Source organism: Triticum dicoccoides, chromosome 5B, assembly GCF_002162155.2.
Source record: "Triticum dicoccoides isolate Atlit2015 ecotype Zavitan chromosome 5B, WEW_v2.0, whole genome shotgun sequence".
NCBI classification, from domain to species: domain Eukaryota; kingdom Viridiplantae; phylum Streptophyta; class Magnoliopsida; order Poales; family Poaceae; genus Triticum; species Triticum dicoccoides.
The window spans coordinates 126,015,356-126,034,100 of NC_041389.1; the positions used below are offsets into that span (position 1 = coordinate 126,015,356).

Genomic DNA, 18,745 nt, shown 5'->3' on the forward strand with positions numbered 1-18,745 from the left:
CCCAGCGGGAGGGGCCGGGCACCCGGGGTGTCCAGGGCCCTTGCCCACCCCGCGGCTGCAGGCCCGGGCACCCGGGGTCCTCACGTCCGGGCACCCGGGGTGTCCAGGGGTCTCCGGTCCTTCGCGTTCTTCTCCCTCTTCTTCTCCTTGGGTCTCCGGGTGGACTTGGTGATTCCTCCATGCTTCCTCGTGATGATCTCCGAAGTACCTAAGAATGCATAACGTGTCTCTTTGAGGTAGAACGCAATCCTCATGTGAATCCGAACGAAACTCGAAGAGGAAAGAATTGACCTCGTTCTCGATAGCGCGTGCACGTGCTCTTGTCATTGGTCCTCTCGGTGCTTGTGGTGGTGATGGAGTGTCCGTGTGGGTGGTCGAGGGATGCTCCGCATCAATAACTCTGGGGGCCCCAAGTTGGTGCAGCAGTTTGAGTGATTGCCTGGCGAGGACGTAGTTGTCATGGGGACTCCGTCCGGTGATGAACGCGTTTTGATTGCGGTTGATGAGGCGATCAAGCTTTGGGGCTAGCCGAAGCGATAGGACTTTGGCGAATACCTTGGCCACGAGATGAATGAGGCATATAGGGCGGTAGTTGCGCAGTTCTTGGGCATCAGCGCGCTTCGGCAGCAGAGTGAGTAGGGCCTGGTTCAGTTTGTGAAAGCCCGGCCAGCTGCTGGAACACATCCAAGAAATCTTGCTTGACGATGCACCAGCATGCTTGCAGGAATTCTGCGGTAAGCCCGGCGCATTGCGCACAGGGAGGCGCTTCATGGCATCCCAGATCTCCTCCGGGCTGAAGGGGGCGTCAAGGTCGGCAAGATCGCACCCATTGATAAGCTGCGACAAGTCCATCGCGTGGTCGCGCTCCACGGCAGTGCCAAGCAGTGCATCATAGTGCAAGAACGCCGCCTACGCCATCTCGTCGTGCTCGGTGAGCAACATGCCGTTCGTGGTCAGGCTGAAGAAACGTTTTTTTCTGCTGGAGGAAGGAGCATTGCCGGTGGAAAAGGCGGTGTTGGCGTCGCCGTCTTTGAGATTGGCGATGCGGGTGCGTTGTAGGATCAGCATAGTCCGGCCCTCCTGCTCAGTACTTATCACACAAAATCATTGCACCACACTACATTGTCAATCCAAATGACCCTGCATGGCAGCTCATTGTATGGCTCACCCTCAAAGGGAACACTGGTGATGAAGAACAGACAAAAACCCTCGCCATGAACTGAAGAACCAAATGAAAATTCAGAATCCAAAATAAGCATGTAGAGTCGCAGATACTAAGATAGACATCCCTAGCATGGTGACGAGTAATAGAATCCAAAATTAAGCATGTGTAGTCTTGATACAGCTTGCCATGGGGGCAAGATAAAATATTTTCTCAACCATGGGTCTCCAGCAGACTACCCCAAACTCCATTAGGATTCTATTACCACTATTATTCGACACTGCTACTACTTGAACACCTGATTAGCCAAGGCATGGTTTGTTTTTGCAGCTACCTAAGTAAAAACCTAGCTTTCCTGCCAGTTATTCTACTGGGCAATGCCCTTGCATCCTTAGCCCTGAAATACTCCCTCTGTAACTTTTTATAAGACGTTTTTAGAGTCCATGACAGTGTGAAAACACGTCTTATATTAAGTGTTACAGAGGTTGTATATCTCATTTTTTTTTCTTTTTCGCTTGACTGAACTTCATTTTGTTTTCTTTTATTCACATTTGGTGCTTAGTGAAACATATACGCACTGCATATCTGTTCACTTAGGTGACTATAAGAAAAGGCTATTGAACAATGTATATAGAAGCAAAAGATTTGTTTGCGCAATATTTTCTCTATAAATAACTGAAATGGCTGTATATATATATTTTTTGTGAATTTTTTGAGGTGCACCTGTATACGCAAAAGGGTGCATATGGACCTAGGTTACAACTCAGATTATAACCTGGGTGCAGTGATTATTTGCACTGTCCTTTTTCTAAAATTTGCTCTTCAGATTGCTACAATTTATCAATGATGAAGCTTTGATCCATTCCAGATCCAGTATCGTATGTGCCTTGTGTTCTTGTACATACTATATTTTCTTGTTCAAGGTATTGCTTTGTTTGTGGAGACAGTTTCCTCTTACTTTGATCATGCTTGTTTGATTATTCAATTGTTCGAGTCTGATTTTGTGTTGATTGTCAGTTCCTTATTAAGGTTTTCTTCTTTCAATTTAGAGAGGCATCACATTGCTGAATGCTACACTCGTATATGTGCTATGCTAATTTCATAGTTGTTATCTACAAACTTGCAGGGGCTGGATGGGGATGCGAAAATTTGTAGGAGTGGACGAGCTCGCGTGCACACGGAATCATCGTCCACTAGTTCGCATAGGGATCCTGGTCGAGCTAGGTATTATAGATAGTATAGTAAAGTATCTGACCGACCTACAGAACAGCTATGCGGGTCCACATCTCAACTAGACGGCTGTTTGGGAGTCCACGGCCACGGAATCCTGTACAGGCTTGTAGCGATGGACCGGCTTGGCAGGCTAAACGGCCGCGGAAGTAATCGTTTGCGGGACGTCAGCATTTAAGGGCCTGTTCGGTTTGGATGTGAAGAAATCAGTGGAATGTAACCAGGCTAAGGAATAGCACATGAGTGAGATGTCAAAACGGAGGAATGAAAAGTACGGGAAAGATTTGGGATATGAAACGTTCGGACTGTGGGAAAACTAAGCAAAGGAAATAGATAGAGGCGTGTGATAGATTACAAAATTGGGACCCATCAGTGCAAATAAACTAGAGACTTTATTCCATGCATGCATGCGGCAGATGTGGGTCCAGAGATAAAGTCTACAGAGGCAAGACCATGGTCTGAGCTCATGTTTCCTACGTTTCGCCTTGGACTTCCGCCTCAAAAAAGAGCTTGCCGTGGATGTTTTCTTTGCCGTGAAAGTAGAGCCAACAAAAACTTTCCACCGGAATCTTTTTTTTTGAGAGTACGCCAATGGCGTACCATATTTATATAGAAGGAAGCAAAGTATATACAAGAGACCGACGAACAATGCGAACATTAGTCGCCAGCACACCCACACCGAAAAACAACCAAAAGCTAACTCCTCACGAATCTATCTAGGCCACCCACACCAAACCTAGCGCTCGACCAATCCCGAATGTCGCCGAGAATCGCCATTGCGAGCTCTCTCGGGCCCACCACCTGCTCCGGCCGGTTGAAGACGTGCGCGTTTCTTTGCTTCCAAATGGCCCACAACGCTCCAATGACCAGCGAGTCGAAGCCTCGCTTCACTTTTCCATGGAATCCTCTCCTAGTCTTGAGCCACCACTCCTCTAGTGTCTCCTGACCGTCCGGAATACCAACTTGAACCTGCAAAGTGTCGAAACATGTGTGCCAGACTTCTCTCGCATATGGGCATTGCACCAACATGTGCTCGACGTTATCTTCCTCTTGCAAGCAAATGTAGCAAGCCGAAGGCTCATCTTGCAGACCATGACGAGCTCTCCTATCAGAGGTCCACAATCTGTGTTGCACCGCGAGCCAGGTAAAAATCTTGCACTTAAGCGGGGCCCAACTTCGCCAAATGGCCGGTGCCATGGGGAAGCGGGTTCCTCCTTGGCAGAGTTGCGCATACGTGGATCTCGCGGTATAAGCTCCTGAAGGATCGTGTGGCCATCTGAATCCGTCCTCGCTTTGTAAGTCTCTTTGAACCGTGGCAATCGCGTGCCTCAGGTGCACCATCTGAAGCAGCCCCGTGAAGGAGAATTGGGAATGGGAGTCGCTGGTCCATCTCTCCCCCAGCATCGCCTGAGCCACTGTCCTGGAGTTCCTGGTCCTCGTATCCACGCCCTCCAAGACGAGAGGGGCGATGTCTCCGACCGAGAAGCCATGAATCCATCTATCTCTCCAGAACAATACTCTGTCACCTTTCCCGACTGCAATCTTTACAAGACTATCAAACACTTGTCTGGCCTCGTCGTCCACCAGCAGATGCAATCCTTGCCAAGGCTTTCCACCGGAATCTCAGCGCTGCATTCCCTTGTACCGAACGCTAGTTCTGGTAAACTTTCCTCTGTTTTCAGTTCCTATGATTTTCATGCAAAAATCCTCCATACCGAACGGGCCCTAACTGGGGTGAGGTGGGGCACAGCGGACAGGCTCGTTGCTATTTCATACAGTACTACAGAGCAATCTCGGCCTGAGAAGAAAAAATCCCCACTCAAAGGAAGAACCATAGTCTCACACTCTGACGACATGGCGGTGGCAAATCATGACCAAGATCCGGTTGCTCTACCCATTGGCCCATGACACATGGAATGATGCTCCACATCTATTCAAGTAGATAACTGCAGTATTGGTTCAATACCAATGCTGAATACCAGAAAGATAGCACTTCAAAAGTAGCATCCACACACTCAGTTGTTCATTTACATCCCAGTTTGTTCGATTCGAGGCCATGTAGACCAGATCGGACCAAAGTCAGACGCCAGGAAGATACACTTAGATCATTACACACCAGCCTAAGAGTCTTTTCCGTTACATGAGCGGCACAAACGCATACGTACATAGGAATCAGGGTGGTTTTGTCATCTCGGGCTTTTTGCGAATCCAAAATGACCCCATCTTCTTTCCTGACCGACTTCTAGTCGCTTTCCAAACCAGGGAGTACACAATCATTTATTCAGATAAAGCGATACGTACTCCAGAATTCCCGCATACATGTAGTTCAGGTAGACACAACAGTTGCCCTTAAGGTAAGCACTACATATGCCATTTGCCTTCGGATGTAAGAAATCAAATCCTGCAGAAAGTACACAAGTCACACACGATTTTGGAGGCCCTACACTCAAATCAGGATCCTTGTGTAAAGTGTAATGGTACTTGACTTGCAACAGCTTGCACATTAACATACCTGCTGCAGTTTTGTAGCCATCCTGGAGTTGTATCGAAAGAGCATGGGTATGGAGTGAAATGCCAGTCGGGGAAGAATTCACTGCGACACTGCACTAGGCTGTGCAGAATAACCCTGCTGATCTTTTCATGCTTTTATTCATTGCATGCCTCCATTGGGTCCATGACATCTGTTTTCGCACTGATGTTGATCTCGTACAGGCACCAACCTTCTCCCACGATCAGCGGACGTAAAACATGCGGATCAGTGCAAGTTGCGCACATACTGGGTTGCAGACAGCAGGTAGAAAATGTCGAATGCTTGCTAGAAAGTGGTATGTGTATTTGCCCTTTTGCACTGATGTAGGTCATATGAGAGTTTACACATCCAGATTATCCTGCTCCAGTTTGGTTTCTGCTTGTCATGCTTAAACTCATCTTGTGTTGTCCCAAAATTTCAAACAATGACAATCCTTTTCTGGTACACAGTAGTGCTACCATGGAGAAGGGGATGATGTGTTGTACCGCGAAACTTGGGTTCATCAAGCAGCGCTAGCAAGGTTCATCTTCTTTGTAAAGCTGGTTGTCTCCTGAAAAATGTGCAGTTAGCAAAAAAATAAAATAAAAATAGAACTAGTTATGCATGCATGAAGGTGCAAGCTTGGCATAGTCAGTCAAATTTTTGGACAAAGGATCACACACCAAGCATCCACGTAGTACTATCTCCTGCATGCACTTTGTCCTCTCAACATTCCTATACCTGATTCCGAACCCAGTTTCCCATGAGTCCGTATTGTCATACTCGTATGCCTTCCCCAGTGAATTGAACCTGCTGCCCACTTCAGGAACTATCACGGTGCCAATATGCTTCTCTGTGTATCCCCTCATTGAGAAGTGCATATCTTTGTGTCATGGATCATATCATCCAGCTTCTATAGCTGACGTGCACGACATCTATTTTCCCAGCAACTAACACAATTTCATTATAATCCCAATCTGGACTACTACAATCATCGCTACACGCAGTGACAATTTTAATGGGCAGGCTTCTACAGGCTGAAGCCTGCCCTCAAATACTGGGACCTTTTTTACCGTAATGATCGATGTGCAAGGCAGGCCAAACTAAAAAAAACTAAAATCGGCTGCTTCGTAGCCATCTAATGCATAACACGCCTCCTGCTCTGATCAAGCCTGTCCAAGAGGGTGGCAGGCCAGGGAGGCCGCTGGGACAGGGTCCATCCGTCCAGGAGGTAGGCTGGGAGCGCGGTCGGCTGACCGCTGGTCGCGATGCCGACGCGGCCAGCGTGCCAGATATCAAGCTGCTAACTTGCCAAGGTCGTTTTTGTTCTGACCAAGCTTAGTTCAGTAGCCCTGACTTCCTAAATCAAGGGTGTATATTGAATAAATTGTACGAGATGTACTATGAATTTCGGGTAGAGAAATTTTACATAATATGGTAGCACACAAAACTTGGAGTTAATTGCATAAAACCACCACATTTGGGCTTCTTCTGCAGAAAACCACCTGGTCTCTAATCATTTGCAAAAAACACCGCGCATTCAGTTAACTTTTTGCAAAAAGCACTGATCGCTCGCTTTGGAGCGTCTGAGGGCGTTTCCGATAGGTGGGACCCAAAACAGGTGACGTGGCGTAACGGCTAGGCGGATGGCGCCGTTACTCACTACCTGGTCAAATCGACGCCTCGGCTGGCCCGACCGCACCAACTCTCTCACTCTCTCGCCCGCCCTCTCTTTTCATCCTCCGTGCTCCGACTCATGGCGACGGCCAAATCCCGCGACGGAGGCGCTGCTGATGCTAGGTGTGGCGCTGATGGAGATCCGCCGGAGTTCCGTGGTGGCTCAAATCCATCTCAGCCGCAGCTTCCTTCCCAACTGTCGGAGGCAAACACATTAGTTAAATCCATGGCGGTGACTGCGTTTGCCCGAGCTATGAAGGAAGATCCGACGGGTAGCCAGAACTGGGCATCCGCGTTCGGCGGCGTCTGGTAAGTAATGCATCCGCGTTCTCCCTTTTTTTCCCGATTGGGTTTGTAGTTTAGGTTTCTAGGGTTAGGTTTCTAGGGTTAGGGTTCCAGGGTTAGGTTTGTAGGGCTGGTGTTCGTGCGTTTCGGTTCTAGGGTTAGGGTTCTAGGGCTGGTGTTCCTGTGTTAGGGTTCTAGGGTTAGGGATGATGGTTTCTCTGAATATTAGTATATATGTGTGTTAACTAAAATTTTATATATGTTCACTGAAATTTTGTCTAAATATTTAAATGAACTTTTGTCTAAATATTTAGTTAATTAAAGTGTTAAGTTTACTGAAGCTTTTAGTTGAATTAGTAACTGAACATTTGTCTGAATATTTAGTAAACTGAAGTGTTAACTTTTCTGTTAATTGAACATTTTTCTGAATATTCAGTAAACTGAAGTGTTAACTTTACTGAAGCTTTTAGTTGAACTAGTAACTGAACATTTAACTTATCTTTTAACTTAACATTTAACTGCATTTATAACTAGTCTGTTAACTGAACTTTGAATATAACTTTTAAAGTATCTGTTTACTGTAATTTTGTTTGTAGTTTGAATGATGAAGTGTGGGAAGTTAGATTTCATTTCTTTGATATAGATAACTTGGAAATAAATATAAGCCTGCCAGACACAACTTTCTGTAATCTAGTTGCACTTGTAGAGGTAGAAGACTATTCTTGTAGAGATTATATGTATTATGTCAGGGATCCAGGTGTTGGGGTGTCAGGAATGGTAGAGTTAACAGATGATGACAAGGTAGAGGAGATGCTGGATGAGCTAGCTAGTAAAGGAAAAACTGTGGTTAGTTAATATTATAGTAATGAGAAGTGATGCTCCAACACCAGCTGATTTGAACAGATGCAGTGTGTATGAAGACCAGGTTCCTTTGTCTGAAATAGGTGTGACACTTGTGTATGAGATAGATATATCTGGAGTTCTTTTCCCTAGTCCAGTGAAGCCACAACCAGAGCCAGTCCAGGTCATGCACACACATGATAGCATTGAACCAAAATTTGTAGTAGACAATGGTGAGGAGAGGCATGAGTATTTCATGGACATTGATCAGGAGCAAGAGCAGATAGAGCAAAAGATGGAGGAGAATAGGAATAAAGAGATTGAGAAGTTCAGGAGCAATAAGAAAAGAAAAAAATAAATACAGAGCAGCTAAATGGAAACTTCCAGAGTTGCTTGCTGAAGATTGTACTGACAATGATACTGATTCTAGTAGATGAGGACATAATTGCTAGGCTGGAGGGAATGAAGAGGCATAGAGATGATCCACTCAACCACTTTGAAGGTGACACTGATGTTGAAGAGCTATATGAACCAGATGAGGAGGAGGGAGGTGATGAAGCAGCAGAGCAGGAGGCAGCAGTGAATAGCAGCATAGGAGGAAGTAGTACAAGAGGAAGCAACACAGGAGGTAGTCAGAGAAAGGGGCCAACAACCAGATCTCATGCAAGTTTAGATCAAATTATATAAGAGGACTGGTACCCGTCCTCTAATGAGGAGAGCAACCCAGGTGACTTAAGCAAGGAAGACAATGATGGGGCTCAGCCACCAGCTTTTAAGATTCCAGGTGGTAGGAAGAGTAGGGCCAAGAAGAAGAAACCAAGGGTTTGGTATGATGAGAAGACAGATAACCCATAGGAGCAATTTGTGAAGAAACTATGTTTCCTAGATGTGAGCCAATTTAGGAGGGCACTTCTAACATTCCACATCTCACAGAACAGAAACTATTCCTTTCATAGGAACTGTTTTGATAGGGTTATTGCAGTTTGCAATACTGCAAAATGTTCTTTTTTCATTGCAGCCTCTCAGATAGCACATGAGAAGACATTTCGCATAAAGAAAATGAACTTGTACCACAATTATGCTGCAGTAGGAGTAGCACCAAAGTAACTGGCAAGTGGTTGGCACATGAGTGTGAGCAACAGTTGAGGGCAGACATTAACACACCAGTCCACTCTATAATTGAGAATTTGAAGCACAAACATGGCATAGAAGTGTCCATTCACATGGCCTACAGAGAAAGGAAACTTGCTAAGAGTGTGGTCCAAGGAGATCAAAAAGGCACGATATACAAGGATAAGGGATTACCTCCAAGTTGTATTGGATACCGATCCAGGAAGTAGATGCATTGTTACAATAAAGCATTTGAAGGCACATCCTAGCAAGAATCCTAGATTCCATGGCTTGTTCATGTGCCTAAATGGCTACAGACCTTTCATAGGTACTTATGTGCTAATTGCTAGTACTAAACTTTTTATGTAAAGCTGCACTCCTTTGTTTCTAATGTGCTATATGTTGTTGTAGGTGTTGATGGGTGTTTTATGAAGCTTACCACAGGGCAGCAAATCTTGGCTGTAACTGGAAGAGATGGTAATACAACATTTTTCCTATTGCATTTGCAATAGTTGACAAAGAAGATACTGCAAGCTGGTCCTGGTTTTTAACACAACTCAAGTATGCCATTGGTGGTGAGTTTGGGAAGTATGGCTACTACACTATCATATCTGATAGACAAAAGGTAAAACCAAAATCTTATGCTCTATAATGCAAATGCTTATTATTGTCAAAAAGTGCCTTGTTAGTTACACTTTAGTTGTTTCAAACAGGGTCTTCTTAAAGCCATAAATAATATCTTTCCAAACTGCCCACAAATATTCTGCCTTGGACATATTTATCAGAACTTTCAAGCTGCTGGCTTTAGAGGTGAAGAGTTAAAGAAATACATGGATCAAGCTAGCTATTCATATACTGAGCATGGATATGATGTAGCAATGGATGGCATGAAAAGAGTGTGTGAGGCAGCTTGGAAATGGCTTAGTAAGATTCCCAAACATACATGGGCTAGACATGCCATGGACAATAATTGTAAAACTGACTTGGTTGTCAACGATATTAGTGAAGTATTTAACAAGATGATACTTGATGTCAGAGGCAAGCCAATCAAAACTATGGTTGATGGGATCAGAACTAAGTTGCTAGTTAAGTTCAATGCCAATTGGACTAAGACTGAGACAACCAAGTGGCAGATATGCCCAACATATGCTGAAAAACTGGAAGAAGCAAAACATCATTCAAGATATTGTCAATCTATCAAAGCCGGACCTGATCTATACGAAGTTACAAGTGGAGAAAGTGCATATGCACTTAATTTGCAAGCACACATGTGGTTGTAGGAAATGGGACATGACAGGGGTTCCTTGCAATCATTCAGTTTCTGCAATCAACAAGGCAAAATTACATCCAGAATATTTTGTCAATGATTTCTTCAAGAAACCCATGTACCAAGCAGCCCACAGTGCAATAGATTACCCTGTGCTTGGGCCTGGTCTATGGCCAAAGACTGGTACCCCTGACATAGAGCCACCAATTTTCAAAGAAAAGACAGGAAAGAAAAAAAACTAAGAGGAGGAAGAGTAAGTTTGAGAAGCCATCTCCCAAGGATACTTCTAGGATGGGTACAATCACTTATAGCAATTGCAGCCTGGCTGGGCATAGGTACACTAGCTGCCACAAGACTCTTAAGCTAGCTCTGGCAATGAGAAGGAACCAACATAAGGTAACTTAGTGACTATCTTGTAATTTGTCTATGTTTATGCAAGTTTCCTATCTTGTAATATGGCTATGTCGTAATTCCAGGAAAATAGAAGAGTTGATGCATCAGGTAGGACAACTCCATCAGCTCCTCCTGCTCCAAGGGCACCAACAAGAGCTACAGCAGCAGCAAACAAAGCTCATCAGCTCCTCCTGCAGCAAGGGCACCAACCAGAGCTACACCAGTAGTACCAAGGACAGCTCCATCAGCTCCTCCTGCTCCAAGGGCACCTAAAAGAGCTACAGTAGCTACAAGCAAAGCTCCATCAGCTCCTTCTGCATCCAGGAGAGCTCCAAGGTCAGCTACTACTACTGCATCTTCTGTTGGGCCTAGTTCCTCTACAGTTGTTGGGCCAAGTACCTCTACTACTTCTGCTGCTAGGCAAAGGAAAAACTTCTTGCCTCCAAGACCAGCAGGTACTGGAAGAGTCAGAAACCCATCTTTTAAGATGTCTGAGTGGTTCAATTGTTCTAAGGGCAGCAGGTAAGTTTGTGGTGACCTGGTGATGGTAAAAACATTATAAAGTATGTTTCCTATGCTGGCACAATACTGTTTGGAACTCTGGAACTGGTGATGGTTGAACCATCTACTGTTTGGAACAATGTAAGTTACCTATTTATAGTTTGGTTGAGACTTTATTGTAAGTTACCTATTTATGGTTGTGTTGAAGACTATGATGCATGAGTTCTGGTTGTTATGATGATTGCTTCTCTATTGTTGTTGATGATGGTTCTTATGATGGTTGTTGTTGTGTTGAAGACTTTGATGCATGAGTGCTGGTTGTTATGATGATTGCTTCTCTATTGTTGTTGATGATGGTTCTTATGATGGTCCTTATGATGGTTGTTGTGTTGAAGACTTTGTTCAAATGAGTAAGTTAGGTCATTCGGGGTGGATTGAGGTCGACAAAACACCAAATGATTAAGCTAGGTCATTTGGGGTGGATCGAGGTCGACAAAACACCAAATGATTAAGCTAGGTCATTTGGGGTGGATCGAGGTCGACAAACCCCAAATGAGTAAGTTAGGTCATTTGGGGTGGATCGAGGTCGACAAAACACCAAATGAGTAAGTTAGGTCATTCGGGGTGGATCGAGGTCGACAAAACACCAAATGAGTAAGTTAGGTCATTTGGGGTGGATCGAGGTAGAAAAAACCCCAAATGAGTAAGTTAGGTCATTTAGGGTGGATCGAGGTCGACAAAACCCCAAATGAGTAAGTTAGGTGATAACCCACAAGTATAGGGGATCGCAACCGTTTTCGAGGGTAGAGTATTCAACCCAAATTTATTGATTCAACACAAGGGGAGCCAAAGAATATTCTCAAGTATTAGCAGTTGAGTTGTCAATTCAACCACACCTAAAAGACTTAATATCTGCAGCAAAGTATTTAGTAGCAAAGTAGTATGGAAGTAACAATAATTGTCGCTGTACAAAAGTATGGTCTTTTCTGTACCTCTTACTTGTGCACGGACAGTCGTAGCCACACCTGTGGAAAGGCTTGGCATAGCATCAGAAGGAAAGATACAAGACTACCAAGACAAGCATTCGAGCCAACGAACAAAGAACAGAAGACAGACTAAACCTCCCCCGGCAACACCCTTGCCGGGGCAGCCTATGTAGCCTGCGAAGCACCAGCAAGGCCACCACCCTTGAGGCTGAGGGCCCTGACACCATCGACAATGTTAAGGCCAAGACTCGAGGGCGCGTGCATAGTAGCATGCAAGTCTTTCTAAAGACTGGTGGCTTGCGGGTCTACGTGAAGATCAGAAGAGAAAGACCCCCGACAAGACCCTTGTCAAGGACGACTGCGAGGCTCCGGCAAGACCCTTGCCGGGGACAATTGCGGGGCCACAGCCAGGCCTGCACCCGACAAGGTTTCACCACCTCCCTATCATCCCAGCGCGACGACCAGCTTACCAACTAGGCAGACGCATGCGTGGTGGCATGCAGGTCTTCGTGAAGGTCCTGCCACCGCGCCCGCACATCAGCTAGCCAACCATCCTGGCGCCGCCTGCCTCGTCAGCATGGACGCGTGTCAAGGCAGGATGAGGCGGCAACGGACGGGACGGGTTCTGTTGTCGTCCCCGATAAAGTTGAAGGGCACGTAGGCAGCGCATTTAATGCGTTTGTTCTACGATGTCAGCGATAAACTTGTACATTGTAGATACTTTACACCTCCTGTGTGCCACTGTGGCGACCCCTTTGACATATAAAAGGAGGCCCGAGGCGTACTGGAGAAGCAGTTCTCCCCATAGAACTCATATACGGGTCACCTCAATTGCTCGCTTATGATGAGCTAGAGCAAGAGCAGTTGCACCAAGATGATGCTACGCTCCTTGAGGAAGATCGTCTTCAGGCTGTGGTGCGAGCCGCGCGGTACCAGCAAGCCTTGCGCCGCTACCATAGCCGCAGGGTTCATGCCCGAAGCCTTAAGGAAGGCGACCTTGTTCTTCGGCGTATTCAATCCGCCAAAAATTCAAACAAGTTGACGTCGAAGTGGGAAGGCCCTTATCGGGTAACACGAGTCACCAGGCCCGACGCAGTCCGCCTGGAGACCGAGGATGGTATTCCTGTGAGCAACTCCTAGAATATCGAACATCTTCGCAAGTTTTACCCATAAGGCACGGTTGCTGGGAGCCCCGACAACCCCCTTTTTGTACTAGCCTTGCCAGCAAGGCATGTAACCCTATGTACAAAGTCAGGCACAGACCCTGTGCGCAGTCGAATAACCTTTAGTATGTATAGTTTCCTATTGATTTCCATGTTTATGTATATACGTATATGCATGCTTGTCCAAGATATTGTACTACCCTTGATTCCAGCGGATACCGATGGACCGCCATGCTCCTATCCTATCTTCTTTCCAGCAGCAGTGAAGACGCTCGGTTCCGCTGTTCCTGTCGTGGACCTGGCTCCGGCAAGAAGTTGAGAAGACTGCCCAGCACAGTGATCCCCGGCAAACCAAACAAATAAAGTTCACCTCTTGTCCATTCATGTTCGTAACCTATAACTTGTGAATTAGGGAACCTCACCACTCTTTTTAGACTTAGGTGCTCTCATCCCTGACTCGAACGATGCTTCAGTCAGAATGGTCGCAGTAGCCTTTGGTAAAAAGAGATTGGAAGGGGGCTGGACCCTTTGTCTGTAACCCGGCAGGTGTGACTCTTCGGCAGGCACAGAGGGCGCCGACAAGATAGCTTGCTGGGAAAACTCGTTCATTTACATTAAAGAGGTTTTTCGCCTCTGCATGGATGTATACATGCATGGGTTCCCGACAAGACTCATATTTTTCATTAATATGCTGATACAAGTACGAATGTTACAGAACATAAGCATGGACTCGAGAGATTACATTATTTAAAATTAAGATTTGGCAAGTGCCTACAAGTTAAAAAAAAAGATAAGTGCCCCGTAATCCCCATTATTGCCCCTTTCCACCCAGGCACGGCAGGTGAAGGCAAAGGAAATGCGGGGGGAGGACGCGTCGATGGAGAGCATGGCGGAGGTGGCCCATCGACCACCGACACTAGAGCGAGCAGGGCATAGCCCCCGGCAAGGCGTGTTGCCGAGGGAAGGGGGCCAGCAGATGATGGTGCTGCCACTGATGGTCTGTCGGAGTCGGAGTCGGCATCCTCCTGCCTGCTGCCATCGTTGTCGCTAGGGCTGCAAGAAAAGCTCGAGGCTCATGAGCCACTCGAGATCGACTCGTTTTTTTAACTCGACTCGAGATCGACTCAAAAAGAAATGAGCTAAGTTTGAACACTTTATGTAGATCGACCGAGAAAGGAGCCGATCTTGAGCCAATGTTGGCTCGCTCGATTTTAGCTCGATAGCTCGACAGAATATCATTATGTTAAATGATCATGCCATATATTAAATGGAAACAAGATAATTTATTATCATATATGTTGTCCATAATTTTTCTCCATTTTATTTACCAACGAACATGGAAATTTAATTAAGTGCAGAGAAGATTTAGGCCTAATATGGCACGTGGTCGACTATATATTAAATGTCTTATATTTTTGGCAAAGGTTCCCATCATATTCGCCTTAATTCTTTTGTTTTTCATGTAAGATTGCGAGGTATTGGTGTGAAGCGTATGCCTTCTGGCAGGGACGTATGCGTGTTTATATATCCAACAAGATTACAAGATGCGGTAGGTGGTTTAAGCTTGACCCCTAGTGCAAGCTATACAAGGATATCTACTAGCACTGGGTCCTCTAACCACCTGCCTTAATACACAAGATAACACACACGCACACAACTACAATCGTGACATTGTCACGTTACAACGCAAGTCTATCTTCTAACATCCTCCCTCAATCTAAACATGTCAAGGTTAAGATTGTTCTTGAAGGCTTGCAGTTGTCGAGCTTGTAGGGGCTTTGTGAAACCATCAGCCACTTGATCTCCAGTTGGTATAAACCTGATGTCCAAAAGCCTTCTGGCAACTCTTTCTCTAACAAAATGAAAATCAATCTCTATGTGTTTTGTCCTTGCATGAAACACAGGATTGGCAGAAAGATACGTTGCTCCAAGATTGTCACACCATAGACAAGGAACATGGGTTCTTTCAACTCCTAGTTCATCAAGCAGGGTTTCTACCCACATTACCTCAGCAGTAGCATTTGCTAGTGACTTGTATTCAGCCTCTGTGCTAGACCTGGAGTCAGTTGCTTGTTTCTTTGCATTCCATGAAATGAGATTAGAACCAAGAAAAACAGCAAACCCACCAGTAGATCTCCTGTCATCAGGGCATCCTGCCCAGTCTGCATCAGAAAAGACACTTACTGTAGTTGATGGTGATTTACATATTTTCAGTCCTATTCCAGCACTCCCTTGGGCATAACGCAATATCCTCTTAACAACTGTCCAATGCACAGAAGTAGGAGCATGCAAAATTTGGCAAACCTTATAAACCTCTTCCTCGAGAACGCCATGTAAGAACGCATTCTGAACATCCAGTTGACGAAGACTCCATCCCCCGGTGACAGCAATAGACAAAGCAAGTCTAATGGTGGCAGCTTTAACAACTGGACTAAACGTGTCCTCATAATCAATGCCATAGCGTTGCTTAAAACCTTTAGCAACTAGCCTAGCTTTATATCTATCTAAAGTGCCATCAGAGTGTCGTTTTATTTTGTACACCCACTTACAATCGATAATATTCCTCCCTGACTTGGGAGGAACCAAGTGCCAAGTTTGATTTTTCATAAGGGCATTGTACTCTGTTTCCATAGCACGTTGCCAATTTTTATCTCCTAGAGCTTCTGCCACGTTTCTAGGTTCTTGAGCAACAGCAAGATTTGCAAATTTTAAATTTTTATCATACCTGACCGTCCCATCCTTAGGAACCAATGGCTTAAAAATACCTTTCTGAGCTCGTGTACGAGGGCGCACAGGAGCAGAATCCGTAGAAGATCCGGGAGCCGCAGCGGATCCAATGGTACTGGCGGCGTTTAGGGGATCGGAAAGATCCTCCTCGACTGCGGTGCGGTCGGGCGTGGGATCACGTGCCCGCCCAGGCGACAGAGAGGGCGGATCCGCCTCGGCTGCGGCTCGGTCGGGCGTTGGATCGTGTGTCCGCACAGGCGATCGGGCGGGAGACACACGCCTGTGGGCCCAGCCGCCAGGGCCATCATTGCGTGGAGAAGCGGCAGCACTTGGCGACGCGCCCGCGCCGGACCCACCACGACACGTGGTGCCCGTGGAGACGTCAGCCGAGGGGGATGCGCCAGCCGAGGGAGACAGTGAATCTGCGCCTGCCACCGCAGGCGCGCAGGATCCTGCGTCGCGAGATCTCTCGGGATCGGCAGCTGCAGCAGAATCGTCCTCGTGTTCTGCGTTGGTCGAGTTTGGACTGATATGCTGCATAAAATCACGTTGCAAAGTGCCTTTTTCTGCCAATTTTTTCACTGTTTCCTACAACATCATGATCCGGATTAGTAGCACCATTAATCATATGATCAACACTATTATCCCCCTGATCAGTAGGATTCAAAAGATCTGGTGACAACAAGAGGATTTCGGCTCTTAGCCGTGCACCTGCATTAGGATGCAAGGTGGAAAAAGGAAAGATGTTTTCATCGAACACCACATCTCTGGAAATATAAACTCTTCCCGTGGAGATATCTAGACACTTATATCCCTTGTGGAGGTTGCTATAACCGAGGAAAGCACACTGTTTGGATCTAAATTGGAGTTTATGTGTATTATAGGGCCTGAGATTCGGCCAGCATGCACAACCAAATATGCGTAGAGAAGAATAATTGGGTGTGTCACCAAATAAACGAGTGAGGGGAGTCTCAAAGTTTATAACCTTGCTTGGCATCCTATTGATTAAGAAGGTGGCAGCAATGAAAGCCTCATCCCAAAATTTTAAGGACATGGAGGCTTGAGCAAGCAAGGATAGCCCAACTTCAACTATGCGACGATGTTTACGTTCAGCTGACCCATTTTGCTGATGAGCATGAGGACAGGAAACATGGTGAGAAATTCCTATCTTAGTGAAAAAGGAATTCAACTTTTCATACTCCCCTCCCCAATCTGTTTGGAGAGCTAGGATTTTGCGATCAAATTGTCTTTCAACAAGATTTTGGAAGTCATGAAATTTTTGGAAAACTTCAGACTTATGTTTAATGAGGTAGATCCATGTGAATTTACTGAAATCATCTATAAAACTCACATAGTATTTCTTTCTACCTACGGTTTCAATGGCAGGACCCCAAACATCAGAGAAGATAAGTGCCAAAGGAAATTTTGATTCACTCATAGACCGAGGATATGGTAGCTGGTGACTTTTGCCCTTTTGGCATGCGTCACATACAAATTTATTTTCATCATTGCTAACACATGGGAGTTTATTCTCACTAACGATCTTCCTAACAACAATGGAAGATGGGTTACCTAAACGTCGATGCCACAAGTCTGAAGATGGCTTGGTGACACTTAGCACATGCTTTGTGACGTTTCCCCCGATGTGTTTGAGAGGATAGAGACCTCTCCTACCCTTGCCGCGAAGTAGAACCCTCTTCGTTTCCAGATCCTTGACAAGAAAAAAATGAGGGTGGATTTCAACGAAAGTGTCATTATCAAAACCAAGTTTACTTGCAGAGATCAAACTTTTGGTGGCCTCCGGAACATGAAGAACATTGTTTAGGTGAAGTTCACGATCTGGGGTATAAATAGTCGTATGACCAATATGATTAATCGCCATACCTGATCCGTTGGCGGTGTGAATCTGCTCGTTGCCGGTGTACCTCTCCCGGACTATGAGCTTCTCCAGATCACCGGTGATATGGTCAGTTGCACCACTGTCCATATACCAGTTTGTATCTACGTCGTATTGAGGAGCAGCAATGTTCGCCGAGCGCTCTTCCCCTTCTTGGTAGGCGGAGTCGTACAGCTTCCAGCACTTCCAAGCAACGTGCCCAACTTTGCCACAGATCTGGCACGTTGGTTTGGCAGCGGAATTGTTGTTGAAGCCGCCGTCGTTTCCTCCTGAGTTGCCACGGCCACCACCGCCGTTGGGTTTGTTGTTGAAGCTCCGGCCGCGGTCACCACCGCCGCCAGTTTGTTTGTTGTTGAAGGCACGACCGCGGTCACCACCACCGCCGCCGCCGTTGCCGTTCTGCTTGTTGTTGAAGTTGTTGAAGCGCCCGTGTGATGCAGCGTTGGCGGAGGACTGAGAGGCTCCCCCGCGAAGATTCATGCGCGTCTCGAAGCTCAGAAGCTGCGAGTACAGCTCCGGGACAGTCACAGGTTCGACCCGTGAGCACATGGCAGAAACCACGGGATCGAATTCTTCCTCCAGCCCAGCAAGGATGTGTGAAACCACAGCTTCTTCGTCCACCTTTTTTCCTAAGGCAACCAACTCATCACAAAGAGTTCTGATCTTACCGACGTACTCCGTAATGGTGGAGTTGCCCTTATGAAGATTAGCCAGCGCGATCCTGACGTTGACAGACCGCGCTCGGTTATGCGAGGTGAGCATCCCTTGCACGGTGTTCCACAGCTCCGCTGCGGTGTGGCAGGTTGCCACTTGGATGTCCATCTCATGAGGTAGCGTAGTCAACAGATAGGAAAAAACCTGCTGATCACGAGCATACCAGGTGCCAAACTCAGGGTTGGCGGCCTTCGACTTGGTCTTGCCGTCGCTGCTGGTCACCTCGATCGTCATGGGCGGCACTTCTTGCTCCAGATCGAGGAAGCCCGCCATCTGCGCCCCCC

At 46.3% G+C, this 18,745-nt stretch overlaps 1 protein-coding gene and 1 pseudogene across 1 annotated transcript in view; one reads left to right on the forward strand and one right to left on the reverse strand.

The window, feature by feature from the left end:
- LOC119307762 overlaps nucleotides 1-2,859 on the forward strand; it is a 17,214-nt gene extending 14,355 nt beyond the window's left edge. Inside the window, exon 10 of the mRNA XM_037583843.1 lies at nucleotides 2,289-2,859. The gene's annotated coding sequence lies outside the window, so the exon portion shown is untranslated. The remainder of the gene's footprint in view (nucleotides 1-2,288) is intronic.
- Nucleotides 2,860-18,232: 15,373 nt separating this feature from the next.
- LOC119313344 lies at nucleotides 18,233-18,371 on the reverse strand (annotated as a pseudogene).
- Nucleotides 18,372-18,745: the final 374 nt, after the last annotated feature.